The sequence below is a fragment of the Typopeltis vanoorti genome, chromosome 1, assembly GCF_054136105.1.
Source record: "Typopeltis vanoorti isolate ZY-2024b chromosome 1, IOZ_Tvanoo_1.0, whole genome shotgun sequence".
NCBI classification, from domain to species: domain Eukaryota; kingdom Metazoa; phylum Arthropoda; class Arachnida; order Uropygi; family Thelyphonidae; genus Typopeltis; species Typopeltis vanoorti.
The window spans coordinates 136,938,354-136,961,872 of NC_143549.1; the positions used below are offsets into that span (position 1 = coordinate 136,938,354).

At 34.8% G+C, this 23,519-nt stretch overlaps 1 protein-coding gene across 3 annotated transcripts in view; it reads left to right on the forward strand.

Annotated features, from left to right (window-relative positions):
• bchs (WD repeat and FYVE domain containing 3 bchs) overlaps positions 1 to 23,519 on the forward strand; it is a 1,305,514-nt gene that overhangs the window by 263,611 nt on the left and 1,018,384 nt on the right. The gene's annotated exons all lie outside the window — the stretch shown is intronic.

Genomic DNA, 23,519 nt, shown 5'->3' on the forward strand with positions numbered 1-23,519 from the left:
GATCTTCTCTTGTATTGTACATGACATCAACTGTGAAAAGAGTTGTAATTGTCATCATCATCATCATACATATCAAGGATTTAGGCCTAGTATGGCCTGTTCTGGCCTTAGAAGTCATCGTTGAATCATTTAAGAGGATGTCCTGGTTTTCTTTTTCCTAATGGCTTGTACTTTAAGGCTTGTTTTGGTAATCTTTCTGTTTTCATTCTTTGAACGTGTTCCATCTATCTATGTTTATATTGTTTAATTTTTTCAATTACTGGTTCTTGGTTTAATTCTTTCATAATATCTTCGTTTCTTTTGTGATCAAATAGGGTATACTTTGCAGTTTTTCTCATAAACTTCATTTCTGCTGTTGTTACTCTTTGTTTGTCTTTTTGTTTTATTGTCCAGATTTCGCTTCCATACATTAATACCGGTAGGGCTAATGTATTGTATACTTTTAGCCTGGTTTGTTTTTGAACTAGGTTTGGTTTAAATATAGAGTTAATTACTCCTGTTATTTTTAAATATTTTGCAATTTTTATGTTTATATCTTTTTCATTTTCATAAGTGATCATACATCCTAGGTAGTTAAATGAATTCACCTGTTCTAAGATCTTGTTATCTAATACTATTTTAGTTCTTGCTGGATCTTGTCCTTTAAAGGCCATAGTTTTTGATTTTTCTGTTGATATTATCATACCATAATCTTTGGATATCTCATTTAGATTTAAAATAGCTTTCTGTAAGTTATCTTCAGAATTTGTAATTATTATTTGGTCGTCTGCAAAGAGGAGAGTGTTTAAGTTAACTGTAGGTGAAAGTTTAATTCCTTGATGTAAATTTTTACTCCATTATTTCATTTAAGTAGATATTAAAAAGAGTTGCTGAGAGGGGACATCCCTGTCGGACCCCCTTGGTTTATCTCTCTTGTATATGATAGCTCATGATTTAATCTTATTTGTATTAGATTATTTTCATGTATACTTGTGACAGCTTTTAGGATATTATTTGGTATTTGTCTTTCTTTTAATATGTTAAATAATATGTTTCTTTTAACTTTGTCAAATGCTTTTTCAAAGTCAATAAATGCAATATGTGTTTCTAAATTATATTCTCTTCTTTTCTCTATTATTAATTTTAGGCAGAAGGCTGGGTCTATACATGATCGTCCTTTTCTAAATCCATTTTGTACCTCTAGAATAAAGTTTTCGGAATATTTCATTAGTTTGTTATTTAAGATTCTGCTGTATATTTTGTAACATGAATTTAGTATACTGATACCTCTATAGTTTTTAGGGTCATCTCTATTACCTTTCTTAAAGATAGGAATCACAATTGCTTTTTTCCATTCTATTGGGGGGATACCAGCTGAGTAAATTTTATTTAAAAATAATAAGAGTCTTCCTTTGAATCTTGTTCCTGCGTATTTATATAGTTCTGAACCTAGCTTATCTTCTCCAGGTGATTTTCCGTTTCTTTCAGGCTGATTTCTAATTCTTCTTCAGTTATTTCCTTTTCATTTTCGTTAATTGTTTGCCAGTTGTCTTTTTTAAAATATTTGTCTGTCCACAGTTCTGTGTAGTAATTTAGAAATTCTTCTAATTTCAATTCAGTGTTTAATTTTGTTTTCTTTGGTATCTGCATTTAGGTGTTTCAAAATCTTATATACATTGGGTCTTATTTTATATAAATCGTGTTCTAAATTAGAAACAAATTTATTCCATTATTCTCTATGTCTTTTTCTGACTTCTCTTTTAGCTATGGCTCTTATTCTTTTATATTCTATTTCATCTTCTAATCTTTTACTGCTTAACCATTTGTGATAGGCTTCTTTTTTCTTTTTGATTATTTCTTTGATTGTATCATCCCAGATCTTCAGTTTTTTCTTTTATTGAATTTTTTGGTCTTTCCTAAGCTTTCATTTGCTGCTGCATTTAGTATCGTTTTTATATTAAGCCATTCTATTTCTATTTCTTCATTTTGTTTTATTTTATATATACTGGTTAATTCTTTGTTCATATAGCCATTGTACATTTGTCATTCAATAGTCTAGTTTTATAAACAAATGTTTCAATTTTTCTTTCTGTTCTTGTTACTTGTAGCCATTTAGGTGGTAATCTTAATTTTATTTTAACAAGGAAGTGGTCACTGCTTATTTCATATCCTCTGTGAACTCTAACATCTAGTGAAAATTTTTATGTCTTTTCATTTAATATGAAGTAATCTAATATTGATTTCCATCCTCTTGCTGCCCAAGTATATTTATGTATGTCTTTATGTTTATAGAAGGAATTCATTATTTTTAGGTTATTATAAACTACAAAGTCAATCAATTTTTTACCTGTTTAGAGTGTGTTCTCCATGTATTCCTATATTATTATTAATTTTCGTGTTTCCAATTCTTGCATTTAAGTCTCCTGCTAAAATTATGTAATCATTTTTATTTATTTTATTATATATGTTTTGTAGCTGATTATAAAAATCAATATTATCCTGTTCTCTTCCTTCTTCTGGGGCATATAAACCAATTATTGTTAAATAGCCTCTATCTATTTTTATTCTAGCTTCTATTATTCTTTCATTCCATAATTTATAATGTTTTAACTGTTTTGAAAGGGAGTTATGAATCCAAATCATGACTCCTGCTTGTGCTCTTTGGTCTCTGTCGACTCCACTGTATATCACATTAAAATTTTCAGTTCTCATAGTTCCTTTTAATTTCTTTTTTGTTTCAGTGATTACTGCTATTTTAAAGTTTCTTTCATTTAATAACTGGTCTAATTCTATTTCTTTATATGCTATTCCTCTTACATTCCAGTTTGCTATGTGTATTATATTTTGTCGTTTCCATTTTCGTTTTCCCTTTTTCATTCCAGGGTTGTTTCCCATAGATTCAATCCGATTAACTTTTTCTGTCAGCTTACAAGTATGGTTATGTTCTCCATGCAGGGGACTAGCCTGACGATGGAATAGTTCAGTGGTAGGGCTGCTACCTTAAGGCTTCTGAACTCGCCTTCTTCCGAATTTAAACCCATAGAAGGAATAGGGTATATTGAAGGGGAAAGGGTAGATTATAGAAAAAATATAGTAAGGTTTATAGAGAGTACATAGTTGTTAGGCCAGAAATGAAAAGACCCCATGGCCCTTGAGTACTCTAATAGCACAAGGGTCATAAAGTAAGAAGAGTTGGCTGATAAGGCCTTATAGGAAAGATTAAAGTAAGTGGGTCTTCCTCAAAGTAGAAGAAGGAGAGGATAGATCCAGCTAGGGGTCCATGGGAGTGCCGCTTCCCTTACAATCAAGATGATTGCCCCTTATGGCCCTGTTGGTCCACGAGTCCTTATTCAGTATATTCGGACCACCCCACCATATGTATATATATACACACACACACACACACACACACGCACGCACATGTACACACACACACACACGCACATGGTGGGCTCCCCTATCCGCCACTCAGGGGACGCGCTCTCTAGGGGTTACAGGGTCCCCTGAGAGAGTTGTAATTGTAATTATCAAAATAATTGAAATTCAAGATCTTGCAAAATGTAATTCAGGTAATAAGCCATAGATTACTAAATTGCAGATTACTTAGGTAAGTTTATTTTCCTTATTCTTAATATTTTCCCAAATTATTGTGGTAATCTTTTGTATCATTGATTTAAAAGATAGAACAAAGCACAAGCATTTATTGTAGAAAGATTAATAATGTAAGAATGGTATAAATTGTAGAGCTTACAAAACCTTCATGTCTAAGTCAAGAAATCAGAAGAAGTCCTGGAAAACAAGAATTTTTTGAAACATTTTGCCATGTATATCAGCATCTGTCCTTAGAAAATATGGAAGAAAATGTAGCAAGCTGAGCAGAATGTAAACATAGCTAAAAAGTCATGGGAAGACATTGATAAGAGTACAGATAGATTATAAATATTATAATATTTATAATTTATTATTTAGTATTTATTAATATTATAATATTAATATTATAAAGTTAAAAAATTCTCTGGATACTATTAAACTGCATAGAAATAAAGCAAAAGCATATACACACTAAAAGGAATCAGAAATTATAATGGTGACATAACTGAAGATACAGATATTCTTCTGGAAATGTGAAGTAATTGCTTTGAAAGGTTGTTAAATGAAAGGATAGTGGTAGAAAATTTTAAGAAACATGCCATCAGGAATACATTCGACATTTTAGGTAAGAAAAGCCATCAGAAAACCTTGTAGAAATGTAGCTTGAGTAGATTTCAACAAGAAATGCTTAAATTCTATAATCTTAGGATATAAAAATGTTTTGCATTAGCAACACATTATTCAGAAGGCCTGGCCAGCATGTGAAATAGCAGATAATTAGTATAGACCTTCATAGTTATCTATCCATAAAAAGGGAAATAAAACTGAATGAGAATTACAACAAAATTTCCCTACTGAGTGTTTCAGGTAAAATTTATGCAAGCAGACTTGAGATATGTTCTAAGAAAAATTCTGGGAAAGAAACTCGAGGAAAGCTGAATTCATACCAAGAAGGTGGTATCAGGATGAGATTTATATTTTAAGGTAACTGAGAAATCTTAGCAGTTGACTTTATTATATTTTGGAAATCTGGAAAGGAGATGAGTTAGCGTGAAAGCAACAGCTGTTCAGAACAATACTGTCATTATTTATGGGATTTCATTATAAAGGAAAGCAGCATTAAATGTATTATAATTAGAGGTATTAATCTCAGTTCTTTACTTTATGCATATGATGGTATACTCCAAAATAAATCCAGTATAAATAATTGCCATAACAAATCTGGTATGGAAATCAGCCACACACACACACACACACACACATATATATATATATCGGGGGCTGGCTTCCTATAAAACTGGAAACAGAATAAAACTGCTTACAGAATATGAAAGTGTAACTCAAAAAATTTTGTTATGTATAGAATCACTACTGCAGAATGCTAAACAACTTCAACATGCATGCCTTTCATTGGCACATAAGATGTCCGTATACTCAGAATAGTGGTTTCTCTCCAAGTGTTCCCAGTCATTTGTGGTATAACAGTTTCTATCATAGCAACTGCATATCTTCAGTTCATCAAGGGAGATCATGGGGGGGGGGGGGAGATCTAGTAGCCCAGGAAAATGCATGTCAAGAAATTCTTGGACATTAAGAGCCTAATATGCCAGTGCTCCATCTTCCTGGAACACCACATTTGGCTGGTGATCTTCCAAATGGGGTAACAGACAGCTGTAACATGTCCAGATAGTTCACTGCTGGGCACATTGGAAAACAGTGAGGTTTATCATCCAACTGTAAAGTCTACACAATCTGCAGTTTGTAAGCACAGAGTTGAAGGTGGTTATGAACAACCCACCAAACAATCATTTTTGGTTATGCCTAACTGCAAAGTAGCTCATCTAGTTGATTTTTGTGAACTTCGATTAAATGCTTCCTGGATTTGATTAACATTTTCCTGCAAAGTGCTTGATCTTCCTGCTCCTTTTTGGTGCTGAACACAACCAGTCTCTTGAAATTGCTTTTAACCACTGTTGGATTACATTATTTGAAGGTGGATGTTTTGAAGGTCAATGTGGCAAGTACAGCATTACCAAATAAAACATTTAGAGCTACACTTTCATGTTCTGTAAGCAGTTTTATTTTGTTGTTTCTAATTTGAAAATTATAGACCACGGACACCCTGACAATATAACTGGTAATTAATTTACGGAATTAACAACGCATATAAAGTAAATTAATTAAAGAAAACTTTAATGAATCACTTCTATATTTCGACAATGTCACATTGTCATCTTCAGGAACATAAAGATATGGTATGTGCACTAAAGGAACTAACAAAGCAAATGAGGAAGAAATTAAGACACTAATTTTGTTCCTAAAGTCTTAATGGTGCCCTCTTGCGGGCTAATTTGGTAGTCTTGGCCGTTGGGCTGAAGTTCTCATAATGAAAGTCTCCCAAATTTGGGGCAGTTTCATGCACCCAAATTTGTTGAGGTTAGGAACGTTTTTTAGAGCTGCTGAAGATTCTTTGAATAATCTTTTGTATTTAAACTTGCTGCGATGGATTATTTTTGTCTTCTTCCAACGAATTTTATGGTGGGTATCTAAGGCATGGTCTGCCAGCCCAGAGTGGCTGTACTGGTGAAACCGGATGTAGTCTTGGTGTTCTGAAATCCTGATATTTGTTGTTCTGCCTGTTTGGCCAAAGTAGGACAATTTGCAGCTGCAAGGGACCTGGTATACACCAGGTAGGTCTAGGGGAAGTGGTTGGTCTTTGGTAGAGCGGATAAGGGATGTCAACTTTTTATATGGTCTGTAACAGGAAGTAAGGTCATATTTCTTGAGGATATTAGTTATTTTTTCAGAGGTGCCCTGGATGTAGAGGATAGTGATAGACTTGGTGTAGTCTTTATTGTTGAGGGGGGGAGGGGGGGGTTGTGGTTTTCAGGTTTTAGTATTTTTTGGATTTTTTTGGGGTTATAGCCATTGGCTAAGAAAGTGTTGAGGATGTGGTTTAGTTCCATAGTCAGGGCCTTGTCATCTGAGCAGATTAATTTTGCCCTGTTATATAGTGTTTTTATCACCCCATATTGTTGTGAGGGGGGGGGGGGGGATTGCTGGTGAATGTATCTGCCAGTGTGGGTGGGTTTTCTGTAAACAGAGAAAACCAAAGATCCATCAAGCTGGCGGGTGATTAAAGTGTCTAGGAAGGGGAGGGTGTTGTTTTTCTCTTTTTCTAAGGTGAACTGGACTCTGGGATGTTGGTTGTTTAAGTGTGTTAGGAAGGAGTGGAGTGAGTCTGAGCCATGTGGCCAAATAGCAAACACATCATCCACATAACGAAGCCAAATAGTGGGTTTTTGTGGGGCGGAGTTTAAGGCTTTTTCTTCAAATGTCTCCATAAAGAAATTGGCCAAGGGTGGGGAAAGTGGTGAACCCATGGCTGTCCCCTCTATCTGTTTGTAGAACTTTCCTTGCCAAACGAAATAGCCTGAGTTCATTGTGAACTGAAACAGGGCTGAGATATCAGGAGGAAACTTGGCTTGGATGAGCTCAAGGGTTTCTTTGAGTGGGACATTAGTGAATAGGGAGGAGACGTCAAAACTGACCATTATGTCAGTGTGTTGGAGTGTGAGGTTTTCTATACTGGCTTTAAAGTGGGCCGAGTTTTTTATGTGTGATGGTGTGTTGCCAGTGTAGTGTGTGAGCGTTTTGGCTAAATGTTTGGCTAATTTATATGTGGGGGAATCAATGCCAATCAATGGGGAATCAATCAAATTTGGAAATTGATATTAGAATAATACATGATGGTGGTTGGGAGCCAGTTAAATTCATTTATAGAGAATAAGAGAGAAGTTTGTCATAAACTAAATTAGCACTATACATGACAGTGTGCTTAAAACCATTGGATTTAAGACCAGTGTTTAACTTATGGACCTGAGATTTGGATTAGGTATAGTTGATCAAAGTTGGGAGATTGTAATTAAGAGAAATTAGGGAGTGATTCATTGGCAGAATCATATTGAAAGATATTAGAAAAGAATGGTTCAGTTATATTGCAGAGTAAATCTAAGATAGTATGGCCACTATCTTAGATTAACAGAATGGAAGAGTAAAGGTCATGAATACTGGTATTTAATGCCATGATAACAGAAAAAGTATGTAGAGGAAGAACAAGAGCTAGGTGGATTGATGCAGTTAGTAATTCCTTAAAAAAAACTGAACTATGAGATCTGATAACATTATTGGCATGACAAATGACAGTGGGAGCTGATTGGAATGCACTTAGTAATTTCTTAGAAAACTGAACTGTAAGATCTGACAGTATTATTGACATGACAAATAACAATTCATTGGGAAGGAAATTGATGATAGGAAGGCAGTCATTATAAACCTTCTTGATGTAATAGTATCACATTACATCAAGAAGGTTTATGCCCCCCTGCCCCCATCCATTTTCTGTTATCAAGAATTGATGAACAAAATACATACATGAATCCTGTTAATGAATAGTTGGTAACCCATGTCACATTCAGTACCTTACATTAGGTCCTAAATATACCACGGGAAAAGGTTTGCAGAAGAAGTGAGAACATGAGACTGTACTTAAAGAAATGCATAGGGCATAAACATGATGTGTTTAGGATGATTTTCTGTGCACACCATGCTTGCAGAAGATTTTGGTTAAGTGTTAAATAATCTAGAAACAGGGTTTGTAAGAAGAAGCATGGAACTTCGTCAAGAAATTTCTGTCCCTCAGTAAGTTGGGGCTAGTCTCACAGTGAAATTCATCTTTCACCTAAAGTCATTAACAAACATCCATACTATAGAAAATTGGTATGTAAGCAGAAGACACAATGAAAATAAATTACTGAATAACTTAAGTAGGGACAAATTATAATTTAATTGACATCAGAATTTTTGGCCACATTTTGTGATCATTCTCAATGAGAGTAGGAAAAGATAAGTCAAATTAGAATAATAATAATAATTATTATTATTATTATGTGACACCTCCAAGGAGTCCAAAGACTCATCAGGGGAGAGTGTGCCAACAGCATCGAACGATTAACCTCTTCCAACTACTAACTATGCTCAAACTTGCTTAACTTTTTGCCAGCCATTAGTAGCAGAGGCTCTACCAATCGACCAACCTAAAGTGTTACTATTATTTTTATGGCTAATATAGCCTACTTTCATTTAGGAGTGTCCCTTTTTTACAATGTCATTGGCTCTTTACTCAAATCTTAGGGCATTACTGATGTGTTATAAAACTAATATATGAAGAATAATATAGGAGGAAAATTTGGACATACCTTTTTTGGATGTTGTTGTTGGCTGTCTCCTTATCCTGGCGATATGCATACATCTGCTGTTAAATGAAGGGGAGAGGTAAAGTAATGTGGGAGAATTATTTGAAAAGACCCAGGTTTTTTATATTATTATTAAGGGTGGGTAGAGAGCGTTTGGGAGGTGGGGTGAGAGAAGGATCTGAAAATATAAACTATTTTTGGGGAAGAGGAAGGATTGATGGGAAAACGTCAGGGGTGAGAGTTAAAGTGTTACATTTGCATGATATTAATTTACAGAAAGCCATGCAAAATAAAATAAAAAACGAAAGAAATAAAAATGAAAAGATAAAAAGCTGGGTTGAAGTTTCATATACCATGAAGTAATTTGTGTACTGTTTTTTGAAACAAAGTCTGTTATCACAATGTAATGTTGTTACAGAACTCAGTATGGAAAACATCCATCTTCAGATAATGCTATCTGATGTTGGTTAAAGCAATTTCAAGAGACTGGTAGTATATCTAACTCATTAATGCTGAAAGTACTATAATAGAATATGTAGAGAGCTACAAATACTTAGGACAAATGATTGCCATGGCAAATCACTTTGACTGAAATCTAGTGCAGAAAGTGCTTGGAAGAGCTACTGGGAATGAAGCATTGGATGAAAGAAGACCTTCCCATTTGTCTAAAAAGAAAATGATTAGATATGTTGTCCTGCCTACTTTGACTTATTGTTCCTAGACTTGAGCATCAACGACTACACAGACAAAAAAAAGCTCCAAGTTTGGCAAAGAGCAATGGAGAGGCGTTTACTTGGAGTAACCAGATTAGATGGAATAAGGAACAAGGACTTAAGAGACCTAACAAAAATAAAAGACATCATTTGGAGAGCTAGGATATCAAAATGGGATTGGGCTGGCCACTTGGCAAGATATCAAGATGGTAGATGGACAAAGTGAGCAAGAGAGTGGCTGCCAAAAGAAAGTCAGAAAACCTGGAAAGCAGAGAAAAAGATGGAGAGATGACATCAAAAAATGGCTCGGTGTCACAGGACAAGAGTGACCCAGGATAGGAGAGATTGGGGTAGGCTTTATAATAACAGTGTTTTCTGGTTGGGCAGATTTAGGATTTATATAGTGGTAGTAATTGTAATGAGAAATACTGCTTTGTGCAGAAAAGAATACCATATTTTATGCATCCCCCCCCCCTCCAAAATGTTCTTGAGATTAAATGTGGAACTTTTGTAAGCCACTTCAAGTCTGTACTAAGCTGGGTAGCAGTCTCACACCTGGTTATAAAAGTCATCTACCTCCTAAAGACATTCACATATCTTTCTACAGTGCAATTTGAAGTCCATGGCCTATTGATTGGAGAGTGTATGAGGTATCAATGTTGCCAACCAGGCCTATGAAGATGATGGCTTCAGATGACAGATGCAAGTCAGTCAGAAAGAGAAATGCAATTTGAGTATTATCAAAGGTAAGAAGTGATATGGGACTGATCCTTTTATGAGAACTAACACACAAGACTATACATTGGTATTATTAAAAGTTCATATAGTTATCCTATACAATGGAAAGATGGATCAGTGTAGCATCCATTATTGAAGTCCTTGAGGTTTGGAGTTTTTTTGGGAGGCACATTGGGGGATGGAAGTGCAGAGCCTCTGGATATTCTGACATTGGTAGGAAAATCTAAAGAGATGAAATCATGCATTAAATGTATGAATGACCAGATAGAAAGCCTTATGTTCAACTGGCTGGGAAATTTGTTTTGGAGTAAGAGTGGCACAAATTCATATAGATGATCACTGATTAATTGATGGGCTTCTAGGTGGCAAAGAAGCTGATGTCCATTATTTTTGAGAGGATTGCAATGCACCCAGTGAGACTGTATTTTAATGGTTGATTTTTGCATTCCTTGTTTGGGGATGAACTAAATATAGGTTTGCTTCCATGCTGTAGGAAGGATATCATCATGTTATTAAGGACTCTTCTGATGTTTTGTTCTGATGTATGGATTAGATCCTCAGGTCATAATACATGGAATCCTGACTGCTAGATATTGCTTTGATGTTCTAGAGAAGTATGCATTACCATATCAGTACTAATGCCTTTTGACATGATAATGTTAAAAATAATAATGTCACAAAACATTGATTATAAAATACATAGTTTGAAGAGCATAACATTGCCCATATTCATAACCTCTTCCTGAGACAGCATTTATGAGATGAACTTAGATGCCAAGTTAAGACATATTAAAGGTAGTCTTCTTCATTGGAAACAGTTACTGATTTGATGGAGTGATCATGACAAACTTTCTCCCATGAATTAGTAGAAATGAAATCTTTCCTTATTGCATTGAAGCAATTGCTTATAGCCAAATTCTGGACAAAATGATATTAATTATCTTAATAAAAATGTTTATTATATTTATATATTAAAATTATCTCTTTTGATTATAAACATGAGACAATTGTGAAAATCATAAAATTTCTTTCTAATAAGTGATAAGTTTGAATAAAGAAAATTGTATTACTTGCTTATTTCAGTTATGTATCAGTTATGCAATTTTTTCATTATGATTCTGTTTTCTCTGAAGAGTGTTCCTTTACCAGATATGTTATTTATGATAGATACATTTCATCTTTTTGTTAACTTTATTTTCTATTGTTTTCATGAAATTAATTTGGTGCTGTAGATTGCTGTAGATATCACATCATGATGATGCTCGTTAACAAAATTTTTTGGCTGTTCTAGTTATACCACAAATAACATCCATGTTGTATTAAAGGATGTACTTGGGAGTGGATTTTCTCCAAAATTTAAAAATTGAATAAAAAAAATGATTTTGGAGATAATTAAAAAATAATTTATCTTAAATACAAAACAGGCTATTAAATTCAATATTTAAGTAAGTTATATATATCTATAAAAATAGGTATGTCACATTCTGCTAATTTAGAAAATGTAAGCTTTAACTTCTCTCCTTGAAAGAAATTTCTTGGAAAACTAAACCTGATTTTTGAGTTCAGATTACTGATGTTTCGGATTTGTAAGGCTTGGATTATAACTAGTTGGGCTAAAAATTTCAGCATAGGCTGTATAGATCTCTGCTTCAGACCAGTTGCTAAAATCTCATCAGGGGACTCTGGTATTTACATGGGTCAAGTCAGAAATCACAGGGGACTCAAATATTATGTACAGGAAAACCTATCTTAACGTGAATTCAGTATGCACGATAATCAGTTAGCATGATTGAATGAAATGATACTACTCGTTTTTTTACGTTATGCAAAGTTTTTTGTCACCAATCTGCAGCAAGCGGCAGCACTTGTCAATGTAGTGGGCAGTGACACTCAACAGTTAACTCAAAGCTATCATCACTATGAAACTCTGTGCGCTTGTTCAATCACTTTTCCTTCATTTTGCTTTAATTTAGATACCTATAAGGCTTTATTATATTCAACCCCTGATATGAAAAAGAGTAAGACTGATAAAGAAAGTTGTTGTAATAAAAAGAGAAAAAAAAGCAGTTACGTTAGAGGAAAAGCTGAAAAACTTGCTCAATTCCCATTCAGAACAGTTAAGCGAGAATGATCTCCTTCAACTAGGACAGTGTGCATTTGAAGAAGAAGAAGATAAAGGAGTGTGAACAAGAAGAGAATGTTATGACTAAGAAGCTAACTGCAAAAGAACTTGAGCTAGTTTTCAATCACATTGAGCATGTTAAGAAAATTTTGTTTAATGCTGATTCTGATATGGAATGAAGCTTTGAAGTCCATCAAAATCTTGATAACGCGATCGCCAGCTATCGCATTGCATGACAAGATAAAAAAAAGTCAAGGACTATTCAAACATCTTTACTTAATTTTTTTTGTAAAACAGTAGCTCAATCAAATGTTTAGACATTAAATAAAAATTTAAGCAATTGTTTTTTATTAACTTTGATTTTATCCTCTAATATGGCTTATAATTTTTTTTTTCAAATTTGTGCAAACTGATGGATGAATTATAACTATTCCTATTCTTCTGTATCAATTCGTTTAATGCAATTTCACTTAGCACGCATTAATTGATGGATTAATTAATTGTGTTAAGCCAGGTTTTCCTGTATTTGGATTGGTAGGAGGATATTCATCGAGTCATCAGAATTGTGAAAATCTCAGAAGATATGGTTTTATTTTTCAAGTAAATTTCATAGTTGCCTTAAATCTTTGCAACTGATTTAAGATATGTTGATAATTTGCTTCCATCTGTATCAAGAGCTTTGTTGTAAACTGAAAAGAAGATTGCAATATCACCCACATCCATTTTTTATGTAAATGACAGCAGTGAAAGGATACTATACATTTAATACTTGGCAGATAAACTGATGGCAGTGTGGTATCCTTGTTTTAAAGATCAAACTTGATACTTCTTTCAATTCACTTCAGGCATCTTACAAAAGTGATGATTATAGTCATTCATCTTCTATCTGAAAACATTCAAAACATTGCAAACATTCATGTGAAAGTGGAATTCAAATCTACTCAGCCAGCCGACCTACTAAGTTGTGTAATATTTTGGATTCTTCTCTTGCCTAGTTGTTGCATACATCTTGAAGAAGCTAATAAGGGTCTCTGAGAAGTATGATGCTTTGATATGAAATGCAAATTTAAAGCAGACTATTTAGTGTGCTTTAAATTTGCACTGTAACACATAATCATCATCCTTTCTGGGATTTAGCCCAATGGCCTGTTCCAGTCTCATTCCATCTTTTACATTGTCGTTCGTGACTTCTATATCCTCTGAGTGGGTGGTACTGGATTTTTTTTTAAGGGGGGGGGTAGTCTTAAACTCTCCATTCTTTTGATATATTCAATTCACTTCTTTTGATAGTCATATACTTTATCCAATACTGAGTCTGTTTTTAGTTCTTTACATATTTCTGGGTTTCTTTTTTTGTCCCAGAGAGTATAGCCTGTTGTCCTTAGGAATTTCATTTCTGCAGTTTCTATTCTTTTTTTCTTCTGCAGTTTTTCATCATCATCATCAAATTCCTGACATGTACCCTCAAGGGGTGTACAGGATATGATAGTACTACATGAAAAAATTATATCATTACTAACTTCCTATCTAGAATTTTCCTCCAAATCAGTCTGTTACTTGTCAAGACTCCAACATTATCAGATCTTATATTTCTGTCGTCTAAGGCACTTTGTACCGTATCAATCCACCTATATCTTGGTCTTCCTCTGGGTCGTTTTGCTGCCAACCTGGCAGAGAACACTTGTTTTGCTAATCTTTTCTCGCCCATTCTGTTTAGGTGACCATACCACCTGAGATTAGTTCTGCTAACACATTCCTGGATGCTGACAATGTCAAGTTCTTTATTAATATCCTCATTTTAAATATGATATTGCCATTGATGCCATCTGTTCATGCCTCTAATCTTTCTCAGGACTCTCATATCTGCGGTCTCTAGTCTTTGGTCAAGTGTTTTACTTCTGACCCAGCTCTCAGATCCATAAGTTAAAATTGGTTTGAACACAGTCTTGTATACAGCTAATTTAGTGTTCTGACTAATTTCTTTCTTATTCCATATGAATTTATTCAATTGACTTCCCACCATACCAGCTTTGCTGATTCTGTTGTCTATTTCTATATTTAATTTACCATCTTCAATAAAAATTGTGCCTAAGTAGCTGAAATGTTTTACTTGTTCCACAGGTTCTCCATTCACAACACAGTTGACATTTTCAATGATTCTGCCTATTTTCATTGTCTTTCTCTTTTTATTGCTGACCTTCATGCCATATCTATTACAACAGTTATTCAATTTAGTCAGAGAATCTTGCAGACTTGTAGCGGATTTATTTAGAAGTATAACATCGTCCGCATAAAGCAAAGAGCTGACATTAACATCTCCAATTTTGATATCATGTTTAATACCACTTTCCTTCATAATGTGATCCATATAAATAATGAATAACAGAGGGGATAACGTACATCCTTGTCTCACTCCAGATTTAACATTAAACCATCTTCTTGTACTTCCTTCAATTCTAACTGCTGACTTACAACTCAAATGCAGACTAAGTATTGCTTGATATAATGCCCCAACTGCAGCATATTGAATAGCTCCTCTCTTGGCACCTTGTCATATGCCTTTTCCAAATCGACAAAACTTAAATACAGATCTTTGTTATATTCCCATGCTTTCTCGACTATTTGTCGTAAAGTGAAGATCTGATCCTGACAGTCTCTATTTGGCCTGAATCCAGCTTGTTCTTCACTAAGCTTTTCTTCCACAATTCTTCTCAACCATTTCTCAAATAAACTTGCATAGATCTTGCCATGAACACTCATTAGGGAAATACCTCTGTAATTCTCCCTTTCAGTTTTATTTCCCTTTTTTATATGGACACTATTACAGCTCTACTCCAATCATCGGGAATTCGTCCCTCTGTCCAGGCTTTCTGAACTATGCAGTGCAGCCACTGTAAAACTCTTATACCACCATACTTCAGCATTTCTGGTCGAATGTCATCTACTCCTGCTGCCTTTCCACATTTCAAGCCTTTGATGGCTTTTTCTACTTCAAGTATGGATATGTATTCCTGACTGCATGCCTGGTCAGTGTTTTTTATCACTGTGCTGTCATCACTGCTTGTTTCATTTAGCAGTTTTTCAAAGTAATTACTCCATACTTCAAGGATATCTTTTTCTCCTGTTTTCATTTCACCTTTATCATCTCTAATTCCTTTTACAGCACTCTTTCCTCCATTCCTAAGCTTCTTCAACAACCTCCAGAATATTTTGCCACCTTCTTGATATTTATTTTCTATATTCTTGCCAAAGTATATAGAAAGTATATAGTATATAGTATCTCCCATGACTTTTGTTTACCTAGTTTTACACAGTGTTTAGCATTCTTGCATTTGTCTCTATATTCTCTAAGAGCACAAGCTGACTTATTTGCCAGGAACTTTTTATGGTCCATAATTTACTTTCATACCATTGGGAAGGTCTTGCCAAAACTTTACAAACTCTTATTCTTGTGTGCTTTTGAACTTGGTTGGGTTTGAAAATATTATTGATCATTCTGGTTATCTTTAGAAAGTTTGAAATTTTGATATCAATGTCAGCTTCTTTTGTATATGATACAGCATATCCAAAGTATTTGAAGCAGTTAATTTGTTCTAAAATTTATTTTCAATCATGATTTTACTTCTCACTGGAGATGGCCATCATTTTTGTTTTTTGTCTGTTGATATTTGCATTCCATATTTTTTAGCAATTATGTTTAATGAGTATATTAATCGGATCTTCTTGCTATGATTATCCGATCATCTACAAAAGGGTATTAAGGTTGATTAATTTTAATGTATAGATGAGAAAACAGACTGATAAGAGAATAACAACTATTTACTTATTTATTGCTGATATTTCATTAGTATTCTATCCAGCATCTTCAGAACATAAAAGCAGTTTGTTACTGCACACAAAACAACAACAATCTGGTATAACAACAAGACTAATTTGAACAATTGTAATGTACAACACAAAGACGAAACTCCTAATTACGTGGAATCTATGTTGGAAAAAAAAAAATACAGAGAGAATGCGGTATTAATTAGGTCTTAAGATGACTGTCTCTCAAATCTTTGGCAAATTTATACAGCCATACTTGTTGCGGTTTGGAGTATGTTTCTGGACTTCTGTTGATTCTAAGAACAATGTCTCTGACTTATAACAACTTCTGTGCAGTACTTTTGTGTTTTTCTAATTGATCCTGTGTGCAGGGGTATCCAAGGCATGATCTGCTAGACTCAGTTTGTCATAGTGATAGTGCTGGATGTATTTTTTATGTTCACTGAGGCAGATGTCCATAGTTCTTCCTGTCTGTCCATAGTAGGCTCAATCACATGAACAGGACACTTCATCAACTTCTGGATGTGATAAAGAAAAGATTCTCTCCTTGTGTGAGCAGATGAGAATCGCCAATTTGATACATGGTTTAATTACAGTGCGTAGCTAATGTTTCTTAACCACTCTAGATATCTTTTCAGATGCGCCTTGAATATATTTGATGGTGACAGTTTTGCTGTAGTTTTCTGTGGTAGACAGTGAGGGGGATTCCTGGGGAGCATTTACTATTTTGTCTATCTTAAGGGGGATTATAGCCATTGGCTATAATCCCTCTGTGAAGGTGCGATGTAATTGAGTGAGTTCAGCAGTGTGAGAGCATTGTCATCGGAACAAATTGCTTTTGTTCTGTGGGTTAATGTTTTTAGGATAACACACACACCATCACCCATCGTGTGATTGTTTGTGCAAATATCTCCCTGTATGTGTGGGTTTTTCTATAAACTAAAATTTATAAGAAACCATCTGGAAGATGTGTGATTACTGTATCCAGGAAGTGAAGACAGTCATTAGCTTCTAGTTCCATTGTAAAGCGAATTTTTTGGTGTTTAAATATGCTATTTATGCTATTTGAATAGCATAAATAGCATATTTATGCTATTTAAATATTTATGAATAGCTATTTAAATATATGCATATTTAAATAGCTATTCTTAACTATTTAAATATGCTAAGAATGTATCCAGTGTGTCTGGGCCAGATAGCCAGCACACCATCAACATAGTGTAGCCAAAACTGGTTTGAGAGTGAACTGTGTTGATAGTTAGCTTTTCTAATTGTTCTATGTAGAATTTTGCTAAGGAGGAGAAAGAGAAGAGCCTGTTGCTGTCCCATCTAATTGTTTGTATATTTTCCCTTTCCATGTAAAATAACCTGCATGTACTGTGAATTTCATCATTCTGAACTATGCAGTGCAGCCACTGTGAGACTCTTATACCACCATACTTCAGCATTTCTGGTTGAATATCATCTACTCCAGCTGCCTTTCCACACCTTTGATGGCTTTTTCTACTTCAAGTATGGAAATGTATTCCTGACTGTATGCATGTTAAGTGTTTTTTAACACTGTGCTATCATTGCTTATTTCATTTAGAAATTTTTCGAAGTAATTACTCCATACTTCAAGGATATCTTTTTCTCCTGTTTTCATGTCACCTTTATCATCTCTTACTCCTTTTTGCAGCACTCTTTCCTCCATTCCTAAGCTTCTTCAACAACCTCCATAATATCTTACCACCTTCTTGATATTTATTTTCTATGTTCTTGCCAAAGTCCTCCCATGACTTTTGTTTAGCTAGTTTTACACAGTGTTTAGCTTTCTTACATTTGTCTCTGTATTTTGTAAAAGCAAAAGCTGACTTATTTGCCATGAACTTTTGATATGCTTTCTTCTTTTCCTTCACTGCCTCTTTAACTTCCTCTGTCCACCATGGAGTCCTGGTTTTTCTATCCTTGCAGACAACCTCACCACATGCCTCTCTGGCTGAATCAGTCAGGGTTTTCTTCAAGGCTTGCCACTGAATCTCCAAGGTTTGGTTCCTCTTCTCAAACTCTTTCATTTTTTCTTCAATAATCTTTGTGTATTTTAGTCTACAGTTCACATCTGAGAGCTGCTCAACTTTTATTCGCTTTAAAACTTTCTTACATGTTATTCTTTTCAATATGAAATTCAATTTTATCCTGCTCAAGACTAAATAGTGATTACTTCCAATTTCAAATCCTCTGTACACTCTGGTGTCCTGCACCAGGGAGAAAACATCACTATCAACAATAACATAGTCAATGAGACTTTTCTTATTCCTAACCTCTTCTCTCCATGTGAATTTGTGCACATTTTTGTTGGAACATGGTATTAGTAATAACCAGTCCATGTCCTGAGCAGAAATCCAACAGGATTTCTGCTCAGGTATTTGCATTTATTATTAACAGGTATTTGCCATTATTATTAGCTTTGCTCTTTTCTCCAAATTTTCCCAAAATTTTTTTGTATGTCTGACAATCATTTCCTACTCTGCTATTCAGATCCCCAACAAGAACCAACTTTTCCCTTTTCATTGTGTCAGTTGCTTTTTCTAAAGCATCAAAAAATTCCTGCACTTCTACCTTAGTAGAACCTTCTGTGGGATCATAGGCACAAATAAGTCTCATTGTCCAGTTCCCCATTCTCATATTTGGCCACATCACTCTACTTGAGACTGCCTGCCATGCAAGAAGATTAGCCTCGTATTTTGTGTTGAATACTATGGCTACTCCTTCTTTTCCTTGATTGTCATTGCCTGAATATAACATTTTGTATTTATTGCTCAGAAAGATCTCACCAGTTTTTGTCTTTTTTGTTTCAGTCACCCCTATTATGTCGATCTGATACTTATCTAATTCCTCAGCTAGCTCCATTTCTTTGCCATTCAGTCTTCTTATGTTGATAGTACCGATCTTTAACTCTGGTGGTGTTGAGTTGGGATGTGTTTTCAGATTTGTAACAAATCTGAAATACTGTGAATTTAAAAAGTTCAAATATATCAGGGGGAAAGTGTAACTTTAGTAAATCAATTAACAGTACATTTGTGAATAATGAAGTGATATCAGAACTCACCATTATGTCTGAACTTTTTAAGTCGTGGTTTTCTGAAATACTTTCTAGACGGGCAGAATTTTAAGGAGGGAGAATTGTTTGTTAGAGTGGCTAGTAGCTTAGCTAAATGTCTAGCAAGCTTGTATGTGGGACTTAATACTATCCACAATAGGGCGTAAGGGTGTACCTTGTTTGTGAATTTTTGGTGCTCCATATATCCTGGGGTGTTTTAACATGGAAGGGTTTGAGTTTGTTAATGGTTTCTTTAGGCCAGGAAATGATTTTTTTCAATAATTTGCACACCTTAATCTTTTGCGAATTGATGGAATCTTGATCTATAATTTTGTATGTTGACTGATATTGTAGAAGTGTGTGCATTTTTCTATCATATTCTGTTAAATTCAACACCACAGTTAGGTTCCCTTTGTCTACTTTGATTATAACAATGTGGTTATTATTGTGTAGCTCTTTTAGAGCAATGAATTCCTTATGTGGGATATTATTTTTGGGAGGCTTAGATTGGATTTGGATGTTGGCCACATCTGAACAAATGTTATTGGCTGTTGCTGGAGGCAGGTCATATATTCCCTGTTCAATGGAAGCCATTATTTTGGCTTTTAGAACTTGCTTGGGAATTGCGGCAAATTTGTGTCCTCAACCAAATGCACTTGTGGCTTCTTTGGTTAACATCCTAATCTTTGGCCTTGGCTTTAGGATGTTGGCCAAAACCTTTGGCCAACAACCTAAGACAGTAAGACTCTCTCCCAAAGATTTGGGAGACAGTCATGATCTTAAGACCTAATTAATACCGCCTGCTTCTCGGTTTTTTTTTTCTTCTTTTTTTTTCAACATTCATGGCGCCTAATTAGGTCTTCAGTCTTCGTGTTGTATGTTCAATTGTTCAAACTCTCCTATTGTTATACCGGATTGTTGTTGTTTCACGCACTGTAACAAATTGTTTTTGTGCTCTGAAGATTCTGGATAGAATACCAGCAAAATATCAGCAATAAATTAATAAATAGTTATTTTCTTATCAATCTATGTATTCATCTATACCTTTAAAATTAATCAACATGTACGACGAACACATAAGCCTTTTTACATGTTTGGAATTAAAGTATAGCTCCACAATCCAGTTTAAATGCTGTATTTATATTTTTCTTACATATCTTTGCTATTTCATCAATATAGATATTAAATAAGAGTCGTGACACTGGGCATCCATGACCGACCCATCTGTTTATTGATTTCCATTCTGTAATTTTTTTCATTGATTCTTATAGCTGTTTGGTTGTTTTGGTACATATTAGTTATTGCAAGCAGCTGATTTGGAATATTTGGATTCTTACTGTAACACTGTGTCAATAACATTGAAAATCAGTAATGCATTAAAGAAAATGAAGCACATAAATTATAAAGATCATTCCCTATTGCATTCTTATAATGCCAGACAAAATATGAATGATTGCATCATTGTTGTTCCATTGGAGAAGAAGAAAAACCAGTTTATGATTCGATTTGCTAGAAGACAAACAACATCCATAGTATAAATTAATCATTCAATTTCTGTCTGATTATTCTCGTGGAAAGGCTTCCTCAAATTTGGGAAACCTACATCAGAAGACCTTCAGCCCAATCGCCCAAGAATACCAACATTCCCACTAGAGGGCACAATCAGGACTTTAGGAGAAATAATAGCTTCCTACTTCTTTCTCACTTACTGTTTTGTTGTGCCTGCGTGCACGTGTCTTGTACTTAAGTTCTTGAAAATGGCAACGTGACTTTGCCGAAATATTGAAATATATTAAAATTTATTTTAATGTATATCCTAGTATGTTGTAATTTCCTTAAATTATATAGTGAAAAAAAAAAAAAGATTCTGTCTCATTAATGAGGCAGAAAATGAATGATTGGAGGAATGGTTAGGGTTATATGATGTTGATGAAAGCATATAATTTGTATGGGATTGGCAGAGATAAATTGCCTCTTCATCTCTGTCTACCAGATCAGCATTTGGAAAGGAAAGATAGTTTGAATTTTGAAATTTAAAATTTCTTAGTGAGAACTTGGGGTGTTTAAGGGTCAAAGCTGTATAACTGAGAGGAGACTTCCACATAGCATTTAAAGGAATGCGGAGAACCCGCCAGGGCTTCTGACCTAATGTCCAATCCTCACCTTCTCGTGGTGCACCCTGTTGGGTATCTACTTGGATACTGAACGAACGAGGATGGGCAGGCAATTTGGGATTTACCCAACCAAATTGTATTCTTATTGGTTAAACCAAAATAAAAAAAATGATGGTACAATATGACAAAATTTCATGCTGGCTGGGGCGTCGCCCGGTTAAACAAGGCCCCCGTTGTTTTCGCCAGGGAACCAGGGCGAACAGCGAAAAGTCAGCTACTGAAACAAATCTGAAAACACACCCCAACTCAATATCACCATAGTTAGAGATCGGTACTATCAACATAAGAAGCCTGAATGGCAAAGAAATGGAGCTAGCTGAGGAATTAGATAAGTACCAGATCGACATAATAGGGGGTGACTGAAACAAAAAAGTCAAAAACTGGTGAGATCTTTCTGAGCAATAAATACAAAATGTTATATTCAGGCAATGACAATCAAGGAAAAGAAGGAGTAGCCGTAGTATTCAACACAAAAATGAGGCTAATCTTCTTGAATGGCAGTCAGTCTCAAGTAGAGTAATGTGGGCAAATATGAGAATGGGGAACTGGACAATGGGACTTATTTGTGCTAATGGTCCCACAGAAGGTTCTACTAAGGTAGAATTTGAGGCTTTAGAAAAAGTAACTGACACAATGAAAAAGGAAAAGTTGGTCCTTGTTGGGAATCTGAATAGCAGATTAGGAAGTGATTGTCAGACATACAAAAATATTTTAGGAAAAAATTTGGAGAAAAGAGCAAAGCTAATATTAATGACAAATATCTGTTGGATTTCTGCTCAGGACATGGACTGGTTATTACTAACACCATGTTCCAACATAAAAATGTGCACAAATTCACATGGAGAGAAGAGGCTAGGAATAAGAAAAGTCACATTGACTATGTTATTGTTGATAGTGATGTTTTCTACCTGGTGCAGGACACCAGAGTGTACAGAGGATTTGAAATTGGAAGTGATCATTATTTAGTCTTGAGCAGGATAAAATTGAATTTCATATTGAAAAGAATAACATGCAAGAAAGTTTTAAAACGAATAAAAGTTGAGCATCTCTCAGATGTGAACTGTTGACTAAAATGCACAAAGATTATTGAAGAAAAAATGAAAGAGTTTGAGAACAGGAATCAAACCTTGGAGAATCAGTGTCATGCCTTGAAGAAAGCCCAGATTGATTCAGCTAGAGAGGCATGTGGTGAAGTTGTCTGCAAGGATAGAAAAATTAGAACTCCATGGTGGACACTGGAAGTTAAAGAGGCAGTGAAGGAAAAGAAGAAAGCATATCAAAAGTGCCTGGCAAATAAGTCAGCTTTTGCTTTTACGGAATACAGAGACAAATGTAAGAAAGCTAAACAGTGTGTAAAACTAGCTAAACAAAAGTCATGGGAGGACTTTGGCAAGAATATAGAAAATAAATATCAAGAAGGTGGCAAAATATTCTGGAGGATGTTGATGAAGCTTAAGAATGGAGGAAAAAGTGATGTAAAAGGAGTTAGAGATGATAAAGGTGACATGGAACGCGAGAAAACGATATCCTTGAAGTATGGAGAGTAATTACTTCGAAAAACTGTTAAATGAAACAAGCAGTGATGACAGCACAGTGATAAAAAAAAAAAAAACACTGACCAGGCATGCAGTCAGGAATACATATCCATACTTGAAGTAGAAAAAGCCATCAAAGGCTTGAAATGTGGAAAAGCAGCAGGAGTAGATGATATTCGACCAGAAATGCTGAAGTATGGTGGTATAAGAGTCTTACAGTGGATGCACTGCATAGTTCAGAAAGCCTGGACAGTGGGATGAATTCCCGATGATTGGAGTACAGTTCTCATAGTACCCATATATAAAAAGGAAAATAAAACTGAATGTGGGAATTATAGAGGTATTTCTCTACTGAGTGTTCCTGGCAAGATCTATGCAAGTTTATTTGAGAGATGTTTGAGAAGAATTGTGGAAGAAAAGCTTGGTGAAGAACAAGCTGGATTCGAGCCAAATAGAGGCTGTCAGGAAGATTTTCACTTTATGACAAATAGTCGAGAAAGCATGGGAA